Source organism: Oreochromis niloticus, linkage group LG3 (assembly GCF_001858045.2).
Source record: "Oreochromis niloticus isolate F11D_XX linkage group LG3, O_niloticus_UMD_NMBU, whole genome shotgun sequence".
NCBI lineage: Eukaryota > Metazoa > Chordata > Actinopteri > Cichliformes > Cichlidae > Oreochromis > Oreochromis niloticus.
Window position 1 is genome coordinate 27440698 of NC_031967.2, and position 14703 is coordinate 27455400.

Below are 14703 nucleotides of genomic sequence, written 5' to 3' on the forward strand. Positions count from 1 at the left end.
CACTGACTTGGCCAGTGGACTCGATCAGGTAGATGGAGAAGAAATGAAGGCTCTGTTCGCTGGCCGTGTCATGAGTGTGTGGATCGGTCTGTTCAGAGACAGCTGGAGGTGGTCAGATGGGAGTGATTTCTCTTTCAGATACTGGAATATGCAGTTATTCAATGATACACAAAGCAACAAGACATGTGCTATGACTCTGTTAAACAGATCAGGAAATTGGAGCTCTGATGAATGTGACAAAGAAAAACCCTTCTTCTGTTATGATGGTGAGTTTGCACAAAAGTTTTTCTCAGTTTTCTCAAAATGAAACACCACTGTCATTACTCAGAAGATTCATTATGATGTGTTTGTGTAGTCATTATTGTATCGTTATTTCTGCATTCATGCTGAATTTATTTGAAAAAGACCGATTTAATATCTGGTAGAAAATTCTCAGGAAGATGTGGATAAGTGTAAACATGGTCGTCTACGATTTTCTTCTGTAGTTAACATTTCAGTTCAATTCAATTTTATTTATATAGCGCCAAATCACAACAGCAGTCGCCTCAAGGCGCTTTATATTGTAAGGTAGACCCTACAATAATACATACAGAGAAAACCCAACAATCATATGACCCCCTATGAGCAAGCACTGTGGTCGCAAATTTTGAAGCCATCCTGATAACCTTCTTCCACCAACAATGACGTGATCCAAATCCAATTAAAATCAAGACACTCAAAAAGATGCTCTGTAAAAGAGTAGAATTCTTGGAACAGAGTTTAATACACTGAATCATATGAACAGCAGGAAAAATACATACAGACATTTAGCAAGAAAATTACATAGCAGAAAGCAAGCAAAGCAAAACCCCGGGGTGTACAGCCTTAAGCAAAGACAGCAGAGCAACACAGAGACGGACAGGTAGCAGCAGCAGGAGGAAAAAGAGCTCTGGGGGCGTCCTCTGGTCCCCTAATATAGGGACCAGTATCCCCGCCCCCTGCTGCTGGGTAACTTTCCCACACGCCCAGCACAGCTGCTGGGGTCAGGTAGCGGCCAAGGTCTTGGCCAAAGGCCAGTCAGGACTCTGACTACCCCTTGCTCTGGCTTATCACAATAGGTCATGACACGGTCAAAGGTCAGACATTAATCCTAAGTATTAAATCTTATACAGCAAGTGGCACAATCTTAAAACATATAATACACAGGTTACCTGCTTAAAAACACTTTAGTTTGGGTTCAAAGTGTGCGTGTGTGTGTGTATTTTGTATGATATTTTATCGTGATGTGTTCAGGATCTCTATTACAATGTTACTGGTTTGGTTGTGCTGCGTTAAAGACGTTAAATTAATTAATTATTAAGTAAATTATTCAAGAGAACTCTCCTCCTACATTAACTGCCCTGTTACAGTACCAACTTAATAAACCTCGGTGAAGCAAAAATGTCTTGTGCTTAAGACTCCACATGAAAGTTAAAATATATATGTTCAGTGCGCATAGATATATAGTGTATATAGTTACACCTGGAGCCAGGCCCGGGGAGGGTGCCCGAGGGCGAGCGTCTGGTGGCCGGGCCTTAGTCCATGGGGCCCGGCCGGGCACAGCCCGAAGAGGAGACATGGGCCCATCCTCCCGCAGGCCCACCACCCGCAGGAGGCGCCATAGGGGTCGGGTGCATTGTGTGCTGGGCGGCAGCCAGGAGCAGAGGCCCTGGCGGACTGATCCCCGGCTGCCAAGACTGGCAATAGGGACATGGAATGTCACCTCTCTGGTGGGGAAGGAGCCTGAGTTAGTGCGTGAGGTTGAGAGGTACCGGCTAGATATAGTCGGGCTCACCTCTACGCATGGCTTGGGCTCTGGAACCAGTCTCCTAGAGAGGGGCTGGACTCTGTCTCAGTCTGGAGTTGCCCCTAGTGAGAGGCGGCGGGCTGGGGTGGGTATTCTAATATCCCCTCGGCTTGCTGCCGGTACGTTGGGGTTTTTCCCGGTGGATGAGAGGGTTTGTTCCCTGCGCCTTAGGGTCGGGGAAAGGGTCCTGACTGTCATCTGCGCTTATGCGCCGAGTGGCAGTTCAGAGTACCCAGCCTTCTTAGAGTCCCTCGGGGGGGTGCTGGAAGGTGCCCCACCGGGAGACTCTGTTGTCCTGCTGGGAGACTTCAGTGCTCACGTGGGTAACAACAGCGAGACCTGGAGGGGCGTGATTGGGAGGAACGGCCTCCCTGATCTGAATCCGAGCGGTGTTTTGTTATTGGACTTCTGTGCAAATCACAGTTTGGCTATAACGAACACCTTGTTCGAACATAAGAGTGTCCATAAGTGCACGTGGCACCAGGACGCTCTAGGCCGCAGGTCGATGATCGATTTTGTAATCGTATCACCAGACCTGCGACCATATGTTCTGGACACTCGGGTAAAGAGAGGGGCTGAGCTGTCAACTGATCACCACCTGGTGGTGAGTTGGATCAGGTGGCGGGGGAGGACGCTGGACAGACCCGGTGCACCTAAACGCGTAGTGAGGGTGTGCTGGGAACGTCTAGCAGAGGCCCCAGTCCGCGAGATCTTCAACGCACACCTCCGGCAGAGCTTCAACAGCATTCCGAGGGAGACTGGGGACATTGAGTCTGAATGGACCATGTTCAGCGTCTCCATCGCCGAAGCTGCTGCATTGAGCTGCGGCCGCAAGGTGGTTGGTGCCTGCCGTGGTGGTAATCCCCGAACCAAATGGTGGACACCAGAGGTGAAGGGAGCCACCAAGCTGAAGAAGGAGTCCTATCGGGCTTGGTTAGCCTGTGGGACTCCGGAGGCAGCCGACAGGTATCGACAGGCCAAGCGGAATGCGGCTCGGGCAGTGGCTGAAGCAAAAACTCGGGTGTGGGAGGAGTTCGGAGAGGCCATGGAAAAAGACTTTCGGACTGCCTCGAAGAGATTCTGGCAAACCGCCAAGCGTCTCAGGAGGGGAAAGCGGTGCTCTACCTGCACTGTGTATAGTGCTGGCGGAGCGCTGCTGACGTCGACTGAGAAAATTGTCAGGCGGTGGAAGGAATACTTCGAGGACCTCCTTAATCCCACTGACACGTCTTCCGAGGAGGAAGCAGAGTCTGGGGATGAGGGGAGTGACCCGCCAATTTCCGGGGGCGAGGTCACTGAGGTAGTTAAACAACTCCTTGGTGGCAGAGCCCCTGGTGTTGATGAGGTCCGCCCCGAGTTCCTGAAGGCTCTGGATGTTGTAGGGCTGTCCTGGTTGACACGCCTCTGCAATGTTGCGTGGAGATCAGGGGCAGTACCCCTGGACTGGCAGACCGGGGTGGTGGTCCCCATCTTTAAGAGGGGAGACCGGAGGGTGTGTTCCAACTACAGGGGGATCACACTCCTCAGCCTCCCTGGGAAAGTCTATGCCAGGGTGCTGGAAAGGAGAGTTCGTCCGTTAGTCGAACCTCGGATACAGGAGGAACAATGCAGTTTTCGTCCTGGTCGCGGAACACTGGACCAGCTCTTTATCCTCTCGAGGATACTTGAGGGTGCATGGGAGTTTGCCCAACCAGTCTACATGTGTTTTGTGGACTTGGAGAAGGCATTCGACCGTGTCCCTCGGGGTGTCCTGTGGGAGGTGTTGCGGGAGTATGGGGTGTCTGGCCCATTGCTACGTGCCATTCGATCCCTGTACAACCATTGCAAGAGTTTGGTTCGCATTGCCGGCAATAAGTCGGACTTGTTCCCGGTGGGTGATGGGCTCCGCCAGGGCTGCCCTTTGTCACCGGTTCTGTTCATAATTTTTATGGACAGGATTTCTAGGCGCAGCCAAGTGGCGGAGGGCTTTCACTTCGATGGCCTCAGAATCTCATCTCTGCTTTTTGCGGATGATGTGGTTCTGTTGGCTTCATCAGGTGAAGGCCTCCAGCTCGCACTGGAGCGGTTCGCAGCCGAGTGTGAAGCAGCGGGAATGAGGATCAGCACCTCCAAATCTGAGGCCATGGTTCTCAGCCGGAAAAGGGTGGAGTGCCCACTCCGGGTCGGGGATGAGTTCCTGCCCCAAGTGGAGGAGTTCAAGTATCTCGGGGTCTTGTTCGCGAGTGATGGGAGAAGGGAGCCGGAGATCGACAGACGGATTGGTGCTGCGGCTGCAGTGATGCGGACGCTGCACCGGTCCGTCGTGGTGAAGAGGGAGCTGAGTGTAAAAGCGAAGCTCTCAATTTACCGGTCGATCTACGTCCCTACCCTCACCTATGGCCACGAGCTGTGGGTAGTGACCGAAAGAACGAGATCGCGGATACAAGCGGCAGAAATGAGCTTCCTCCGAAGGGTGGCTGGCCTCTCCCTTAGAGATAGGGTGAGAAGTTCGGCCATCCGGGAGGGGCTCAGAGTAGAGCCGCTGCTCCTCCACATCGAAAGGAGCCAGTTGAGGTGGTTCGGGCATCTGACAAGGATGCCTCCTGGGCGCCTCCTGGGTGAGGTGTTCCGGGCATGTCCCACCGGGAGGAGGCCCCGGGGCAGACCCAGGACACGCTGGAGAGATTATATCTCTCGGCTGGCCTGGGAACGCCTTGGTATTCCCCCGGATAAGCTGGAGGAGGTGGCTGGGGAGAGGGAGGTCTGGGCTTCTCTGCTTAGGCTGCTGCCCCCGCGACCCAGCCTTGGATAAAGTGGATGAAGATGGATGGATGGATGGATAGTTACATAGTTATACATATCAAACAAAAATCCACCACAGCACTTTGGCGACAATGGGAAGGAAAAACCAGACTCAGGGAGGGGCGGGGCCATCTGCTGCGACCGGTTGGGGTGAGAGAAGGAAAACAGGATAAAGACATGCTGTGGAAGAGAGACAGAGATTAATAACAGATATGATTCGATGCAGAAAGGTCTATTAACACATAGTGAGTGAAAGGTGACTGGAAAGGAAAAACTCAATGCATCATGGGAATCCCCGGGCAGCCTACATCTATTGCAGCATAACTAAGGGAGGATTCAGGGTCACCTGGTCCAGCCCTAACTATATGCTTTGGCAAAAAGGAAGGTTTGAAGCCTAATCTAGAGATAGTGTCTGTCGAATCCAAACTGGAAGCTGGTTCCGCAGAAGAGGGGCCTGAAAACTGAAGGCTCTGTCTCCCATTCTACTTTTAAATACTCTAAGAACAACAAGAAAGCCTGCAGTGCGAGAGCTAAGTGCTCTAATAGGGTGATATGGTACTACAAGGTCATTAAGATAAGATGGGGCCTGATTATTTAAGACCTTGTATGTGTGGAGCAGGATTTTGAATTCAATTCTGGATTTAACAGGAAGCCAATGAAGGGAAGCCAAAACAGGAGAAATATGCTCTCTCTTTCTAGTCCTTAACAGGAAGCCAGCTCTTTATGTCTTTAAGACATTCCTGCAGTTTAACTAATTGATGTGTGTTATCTGGCTTCATGGACAGATAGAGTTGGGTGTCATCTGCATAGCAGTGAAAATGTATACTATGTCTTCTAATGATACTGCCTAAGGGCAGCATGTATTAATGTAAATAAATTGAAAAGGAAAAGAACTAAAAGTAAACTTAAATTTCTCTTTTTACCTGTTACAGATAAAATGATCCTGATCAAAGAAAACAAGACCTGGAAAGAAGCCATGAATTACTGTGAAAACAACTACAATGAGCTGGTTTCTATCAACAACCCTGAGGTGCAGGGATGGGTCCAGGAAACAGCCAAGAATGCTGACAGTCCCTATGTTTGGATCGGACTGAGCTACAAATGCACTCTGGGATTATGGTTATGGGTCAGTGACTACGTAGTCTGCTATGAGAAGTGGGCCACAGAGGGGAAGACTGAAGGGTGTGACATGTCTGTAGGCATGGACAGAGGAGGACAGCATGAGTGGTTCAGTCGCAGGAATAATGAGACGTATAATTTTATTTGTTCTAAACAGTAAGTTTAAAACTCACTTACTGCTGGGCTAACCGGAATCTTAGGGGTACTGGGTTACCAAAGTAATCCCTACATTTAATCATGAGAAATTATCTCATGTTATTATGTCGAGTTAAAATCAAGAATGTACTCTGCTTTATAACCTGGTAAAAGAAATATATTGTAGATATATATATATATATATATATATATATACACAGTGCTTTTTTTTTAAATGTTGTAACTACAACAATACTGACAGTTTTTTTTATGTGCAAAAACATTTACTCAGTCATTTTATGAACACAATGTCTCCACACTGTTTAATTTTTGTTTTTGTAAATTAAAATTTTCCCTGTGGTTCAATGAAACCTAGCAGACATTTAAAAACACAGAATAGTTTGTTACAGATGAATGAAATGTAGATAAATATACTACAGCCATAAAAATAATGTAAAAGCAGAGTAATTATTGAAATACTCAGAAATGTAAATACTGCTAAATTAAAAGGAAAATATAAATTAACAAAAGATGAAGTGATGTGGACGTGAAGTCAGACATCATTAGGTGGAAAGGTCTGTCATGGTCCCCGAGTCTTCGACTGTTTTTAGATTTTCTCTACGTTTGTATTTTTCTTGAACTTTGGATTATGGTTGTGTATTCTGGGTTGTTGGTATTTAGCTACCTGTTATTTTCTTTTTAATTTCTTTATAAATTATACAAATGTAATTGAGATTATTTCATGTCTTTAATTCTGAGCTTCTGTTCAAAGATCTTTAGATTCATTCTGTGTTTTGTGGGTTTATGACTTCCTCGTGGTTTTAGGTTTGTTGATCTCCTTTTGTGCTCCATTCTGTTCCTTCAGTCTCATGTTTGTCTTCTGTCTCTGTCAACTTCAAATTTTTTAGTCTTGGTCTCAGTGTTAGTGATTTCCTGTTTTATTTTCATGTTCTGTTGTCACTCGTGTTTTGTGTTTAGTTCTACTTCCCCTGTCTTATCCTCTGTGATTAGTTTCAGCTGTCCTGACCTGTTTCCTCTCCCCTCATTATCTGCTGTGTATTATTGTCTCAGTCTCTCCTTGTCCTTTGTTGCGTGCTCTCTCATAAATGTGTTTCTCTTCCTTCTGTGGATTTTCTGGAAGAGTTATTGTTTTAGATTCTTTGTGCCTGATCTCTGGTGGTCTTGTATCTTGTGAAAGTTCATCATTAATCCTTTAAAACCGGTCAGAGCGGACACGCTCCGTTTTGCGTAACTATTTTTAAATCCCGGTAGCTCTGCAACCACGTAAGCTAGAGCAATAATTTTTTTTTACATATGAAACCGGAGAAGTTGTACTTACATCTTATGCCATCAGCTTGTCCTAGGTCACGGTTTTCTTCCACATATAGCTTTGCAAAAACTGCATAAAAAGCGCTTGCAGCAACAAAAACATAATATTCCAGAAACACGTTTTGCCGATCCGATCAGCTGTTCATAACACTTCCTACGTTGGAATAGGCGTCAGCGCAACTTTCGCATGTCCGCCATTACCTGCCCGAAACCGGAAGTGACGTCATTTTCGCGGAAATGTAGTTTTTTTTACCATCAGGGCCTCATGAGCCTATACTGGTGTTTTTAAAAGTTATCTTTGACTTTATGACTTTCTGTGTCGTTTCTGGGATGCTTAGAACTCAAATTGCACTGCTGGAAATAGTTTATTTTGATGCATATGCTGCTTTTTTGCAAATTTGCACTATAATATTTATTTTCGTTTTTCCTGCAGTATATAAAAATTGGTGTATTTCAAAAGTAAAACTATGAAGACACTTCAAATAAATTTCCTGTGGTGGGAAACTAGTTTGTGCAACTTTTTTGTATTTACAGTTTTGAGGGATAAGCCTCTTAAATTTCTCTAACTAGAAATACATGTTAAAAAAACAAAAACGATTTTCAATTTTTTTGTAGTTTATTGCACTTTTTTGCAATTTATGTAATTTCTGTAATTACTATGCACTTAATGCATACATATTATTAAAATGTGGGCTATAATGGTTGTATTGATGTATATCAACTTGAAATGCTCCCAAAATTGGCACTACAGCATGTAAAAATATAATATAAGCTCTGGCGGACTTGGTTCTATGGTATGTCTTAAAGGGTTAAAGATGCTTATGTTTATATCAGTCTCCCGAGTCCTGCATTTGAGTCCACATCCTGTCTGCCACACACGGTTTTTGATAAAGTCACAGAATCCAGTTTACTGCTGATTGATGTAAAGTACATATGTTTTAATTACTTGCCTGTAGGTGCCAAGTAGGAGTGACTTTGATGACTGCTAAGGTCTTACAGCATGAAATAGTGCATTTATAATGTGTTTTCAGTAATTTGTTGAATTATTGTATGAGTCAGTGTATAAAGTAAGTAAAATGTTAAATAAACTGAGAAAGACCTGGTTTCTAGTTTTGAACACCACCGTGATGGCAGCGCTGTGAGCTCACGAGGGAACCTACGACTTTGAAGAGCTAACCCACAGAAATGACCACATCTCAAGACCAAGACCACGCAAATTTGTCCTTCGACAGAAGGGCGTGAGCGAAATACATTAAACCGATATTCCAGGCTAGCTACCTGGGGCTGTCCCAAGATGAAGTTGAGGGCGCATCGTTCCTTAGGCCCGCCACCCCCAGGCGATGCACCCCCGTGATCTATTATTGTGAAATTCTTCAGCTTCAAAACACAAGAACTCCTGCTACGTAGGGCATGGGAGAACAGAGGATTTACCCTCAACAGCAGACAAGTGAGTTTGGATCATGATTATCCCCCCAGATTCTAAAAAAACCAAAGAGAATACGCAGACGTGCGCAAGACACTGAAAGAGCAGCAGATCCCCTTCCAGACCCTCTTCCCAACTCGGCTTAAGAAAATGTACAATAAGGCGGCGGAGGCCCCTGAAGACATGTCCATTAGAGGCTGTGAAGGTCGTTAAATCATCAGAAACAGCTCTGGAGCAACTGAAGCAGCTAACCTGGAGCAAGGTGGGCAGAGAACCAGCGAGTGCAGCAGTGAACAAGAAGCAACATCCTGAGTACAAACAAAAACTCAGAGCCTTCAGGAATAAGGCACCTTCTCCCTTGGGAAATTGAGGTTTACCCACTCTAGGGTTTTTTTAGTTTACTATATTCGGTTTACGGCGCACAATAAATGGAAAAATTGGTTTTCTCAGGAATGCTCTCTATGGTGAGGCCTCAGCCATCGAGAACCTTCTTCATAGACTAATGAGGAAGTTGTTTCTCGAGGTGAAACAGGGTCTATTTCAGGGACCTCTACCTTGAAAGTTAAGATCTCATTTTGATTTTTGTTCCTTTTTGATGTTATTTTTTTATATGTTCTATGTTCAGTTTTTATAAGGCTGAGCATGGAGCCTATCAAACTGTGTATAACCACACAAACTATAACTTAGATGAGTAGCAGGTCATTACAAATATTGTGAATAATATCAATGGCTTGCATAGTCCAGTGAAAAGATGGAAAGCCCTCTCTAAGTTTAAAAGAGACAAAGTGCAAATTGTTTTGGTGCAGGAAACACATCTAGCTGACAAGCAAAATTGAACAAACTAGGTTTTCAACATGTTTTTTATTCTTCTCACAGTTCTGGGAGGTGAAGTGTGGTGGATTTTTGTGTGACATGAATACCCATATAACTATAGGGCTTTGGAGCATGATGTCACGGGGGTGGGCGTGGAAAGGATTTTGGCCTGATCCGCCATTTTGGGGGTCTAAACAAAGCGCAAGCGAAAAGGGAGCGAAGGCTATGTGGTCCGCTGCAATGTTCGATCGCAGGAACCGGCAAGAGAATAAGCTTGAAAAGGGTTTGTCTTTTCATTCTTTCCCAACCTGGAAGCAACATGAGGCAGCTCGTGTATCGGATGTTACCAAACGAAGGCGTCTAGCCTGGATAGCAGCTGTGAGACGAGCTGATATCCAGTTATCTTCCATCTCCAAATATCTGTTGGTGCTCCAGACAGTTTCATTCCGGTAAGTTCTAAATATGTTCATGTCACTCTTTATAGCCTATTAGTTTTGTTTTCGACGCACTCTGAGGTCATAGCAAATTAGAACAAACATCCTACTGAGTGATTTTGCAGAACTACCTTCTCTTTATAGAGTTTTGTTACGGGTCCGAAATTGAGGACGAGAGTAAAACAATGATGGTCCAGAAGAGGTCGGTCAAACAATTGATTTTTAATGAATACACGCAGCGTGGGGAGACGTAAACTGCAAAACATCAGTTGTAAATCCCCACCCAAAAATACACTTCAGATTGCTTTTATAATATCAGGGTATTATAACGCCCCCTCTTGCGTTTACAACCACATAATTTGCATCTTAAGAACATTGTTTGCCTCTTCTACAGACAATGATCTATTCTAAGAGATAAATGCAGACACAGAAGTTCCCCTTTCTGGCATCCTCTTCCAAATATGGTGATGAGGTCAGGCCTTTGAGGTCCCCATAGACTTGTCCTCCTCCTGTCACCTGTTACTAGGCAAACTCAAATGCAACAAGAAGCTGAATACATTCAGGCCTTTGCTCAGCTACTATTTTACTGTAACAATATACTCAGCATATAAGCTTTTAAGATTATAGATTTAACTCAACGATTTAAAGTGGTTATAACTGCACCTGTAATAAACATGTTAATATGTGATTATGATAACCCCTGTAATACAAATTATAACATAATGCCAGCAACTTCAATAAATGCTTGGATGAAATGATAATTACTGCAATGATAAAGATGATGGTTATGTAAAATAATCCCTGTAATTCTACAATTCCCTCTCTTGACGTCTCCTCCAGAGACGTCACCACACCGTTTTCTTGTGTCACTCCTCGACCCACTCTGTCACCTCTAGATCCATTAATGGCATCATGGGCCCCGAAACCACCATTCCCAGGTCCACTGCCTTCGCTCTGACCCTCTCTAGCCGCCCCCTGACTCAGCAAATCAGACAACAACCTCATGTCATCTAGGTGGTCCAGTAATAAAACGCCAGCTCCCACTTGAAAACACTTCATGCTTAAGTGGTCTCTGCTCCTTTCCTGGGTCCCTCTCTAGTGGAAATCTTCTCCTGTAAAGGATAGAAAACAAACAGCCTCTCTCTGGTAGACCTCACTAATCTACTGTGTTCATCTAATGTTCCTTTAATTATTCAAACTTGGTTCACAATATCATGTTCTGGGCTTTATCCTTTATATTAACTTTACTTAATCTCAATACTTTTTATGTGTGTGAGCAACGCTTTTAGTTCTATTAAACACACCCAGGGTAAAATATACACCATCCCCATGTCAGCCTAACTCTCCGCAAGAAAGCACACTTCAAAATTTCTATCAGGATTTACGCCTCTTTTTGCTTCAGGCATATACATAACATGCAAAAGTTACCGTTAATGCCAGTTAGACAAGTTTCCATTATCTACAACATTTTGTTTCACCGTCTCAGTAGTTGCTAAGCAGAAATAAAGCAACATGTGTTCCACCTTTGCCCTATAAAATAAATCTCTGTCATGTTTGTGTCTGTAAGCATGTTTTGCATTCATTCATTACACTCCACGCCATCCCTGCAAGTTAGGAGCTGTACAATTAAAAGCTAAATGAATTCCAGGCCTTTGGCCTCGCCTATGTTTAAATCATGTGTGTTTGTAAGCATGAATGCTGTTTATCCTTCTGTTGCTCCAAGTCCCCCGCAATATATCGACTGAGACATCGCGCTCGTCGAAGCTTATGACCTTAAATGGACCGAACATCAACTCTGTTAATGAGCACAATCGCAATGTGTAAGAAAAAATCATTTCTACATATATAATCTCCAATATTATTCATTTGAGTCAGCGACACTTTTAGCACTCTCTTAAGAAGCTCTCTCCTCTACTCTAGAAATAAATCTATGTAATATCTGTATGTGTAAGCCTGCATTATAACCACTTATTCTAGAAATAAAAAAGAAATCAAACATTTTCTACTCCTAAAATCTTCACTAGTTTTCCCCAAAGCATATCTTTTATTCAAAAATGTCCCGCAATTTCCCTTTAAATTTGGTGTACAACTTCTCATGAACACCGGCATTTTATCTTCTAAACAGGATTCAGTTCATTTTACTTTAAAAATAACTTTATTTAAAAATAACAATCTCTGCCTCAGTTTTACCATATCTAAATTATCAAAAACCCCAAAAGTCATAAAATGATCCTAGAACCCATTACAAATTGCCCCTTAAATTCCCCCTTTATATTTGGACACACCAGATGTGTCCAAATAAATAAAAACTCAAAATGCATCACCCGGGCTTAGTAAATTAAAACAATAAGGTTAGTCATATCATCTCTCCAAACTCCTCAGCCATCCTCCTTTCCGGTAGATCTGCTCCAGCCCTGTAAACCTGTGTTTAAGGAATAAAATGAATTTAATCATTATGTCAAATCTTCTCGAACTCCTTGCTCCATGCAAAAGTCTGGATCCTTGGAATTTCCTGGAAACAAAACCTGTACTTTACATCTCATACTCAACTCTCCCCCTTTATGATCCAATCTGTGTTACAACAAAGAAAACTTAAAACAGAACAGTCATCAATCATGTGTTTCTTCAGTTAATGGTAACATGAGTTATATCAAAAAATGTTTCCCTTTTAGCATTTAGCATTTTATAATGTAATAACATAATCCAACCCCAGTAAATAAAACAAAAATTCCCTCCAAGCAAACATCAGCATCCCCAGAATTAAATCTTCCACTCCTCCTGTTTGTCAACATTTTATTCATCCCCACCTTGGTCCAGTCACACACTCACTCACATGCATTCACACATCATATTTCCAATATTCGAGACTCCCGCACGAATAATCAGATTCTCCACATCAGGAAAATGAGATCATTCATTTGTTTGTCCAGAAATTTTGTCAGCGCTGTTAGTTCACTTTCTTCCAGGCCTGCTTAGAACAAAAATGAGAAAAAAGAGAGCTGATTATTAGCTCATCAAAACACAAAACAAAATCACCTGACAGGTTTTTTCTGAGTGCACTGTTACAAAAACTATGGGCCCCTCTCAGACATGTCCATGTTTCTTAAAACTCCCTCTATTAAAATAAAAACAACAACCTCAAGAATCTTAAACAATCTCAAATGTCACCCATTCAACGCACTGAAAACCTCGTCAAAGCTGCACCGTTTTACACACAACAATGTTCCCCTTTGACACTTCACCATACTTAGAATCAGCCTAAAATATAAACACGTTATAACACTGTGTCAACACTAAATTATAAATTTCTTGTCCAAATCTGCACCTCTGAACTGTCTACTTTGCTTCCTTTCCTCAAGGCCTCAATCACACACACACACCGGAAGCTCCTCTGCGTCACTCACTCCAGCTAATTTGCATACTGAGTCATATCTCCACAAGTAAACTTGGCAAGAGAAATACATGTTTAAACCTTATCACATTATTCAATTATTTTCATTTTCTTTCTATACTAATCACTTACTTTGATCAATCAGTGCAAGAGCACTCCTAAGTCACCCTTTTAAACTACTTTAATCACTTCTCTTTTGTTTTTTTCCATAACTCACTCCCTTGTCATACAGCTTCTTTTGAGTTATTCCACAACTCTATTTTATCCAAGTGTGTTTTAAGTGTATTTTCTTCAACATTCACACCATTTTAACACTCACGAAATTAGCAAGCTGATTTAATTACATATGTTTGTGTTCTTAGCCAGGTTTTAATCACTATCTATGCAGTAATCTTCATGAGCTTATCTCTGTAAGGTTAGTGCATTTTCTGTTTGTATGCGTGATTTTTATAAATGTTTCTTTGTGATCTTTGTGATCTTGTAAATGTTTCTTTTGCAGTGTTTCAGACTCCTTTTGACAGGGTGTGTTTTCTCTCTTTGGCTCATCACTGGTCATTGTTAATGACATTTCCCCTCCGCCTGTGCCCAGCGGCTTTACCCTTCAAGTCCCGTCTCCTCCAGTGACTCCAGGCTCACTTAGGGACCTAGGGAGCAGTCGTGACTGTGCCTGCCTTAGGTTGTCCCAGGGTTTCGAGGTGGGATCTTACCCGTCATGGGCTATCCAGCCTTCCATGCTCGCCTGATACAGGGGCCAACTGGGCAAGGGTGTTATCAGGTCTCAGGGACACACTGGTTCTGGAAATTAAAGGAGTGTAAACTGCTTTCTTTATTTCATGTGTGTATTAAACTTTCCAACAATAATTTCACATGTAACAGTTTGTGTACGTGCGTTTTCAATTCATTAATGTAATTGTTAGTTCATGTATTTATTTCTCTCGATCTTTCTCTTTTCTAAAACCTGTAATTAATATAATTTTATTACTTTTTCTTAAAACATGCATTCGCTTCATCTTCTTAGAATTTAACTCGTCTGTCTATTTCTCTGGGAGCTCCCCTGACATCATCAGTCACACACACACCTTCCTGTCACAAACACAGCAGCACAGTATTTTCTGTTTCTCTTTCCTGTTTCTACAGATTAATCAAACACTTGTTTTTTCATATTTACAGTCTACAAACCCTCTTTAGTTTTATTAGGTCTTGGTCTAAAAACAATACACCCTCTTCTCACACACACTTTTAAATATACCAAGTTTTTGCATTTGTCAGTTTTTGTGACATCATTCACACAATACTTTCATAATCGTCTCACACACACTGCCTCTTCTCTCAACCTTCCACTTTTCACTCATTCTACTATAAACCTCCCTAGTGTTATTATTACTTATTTACTATTTGGTACAAATCACACAGAGTCACTCAAATCAAATACTGACAGCATTCACACAGTTAA

General features: G+C 43.0%; 1 protein-coding gene across 1 annotated transcript in view; it reads left to right on the forward strand.

Annotated features, from left to right (window-relative positions):
• The window catches only part of LOC109198680 (putative C-type lectin domain family 20 member A), a 34128-nt gene that overhangs the window by 4388 nt on the left and 15037 nt on the right, over positions 1-14703 (forward strand). The gene's annotated exons all lie outside the window — the stretch shown is intronic.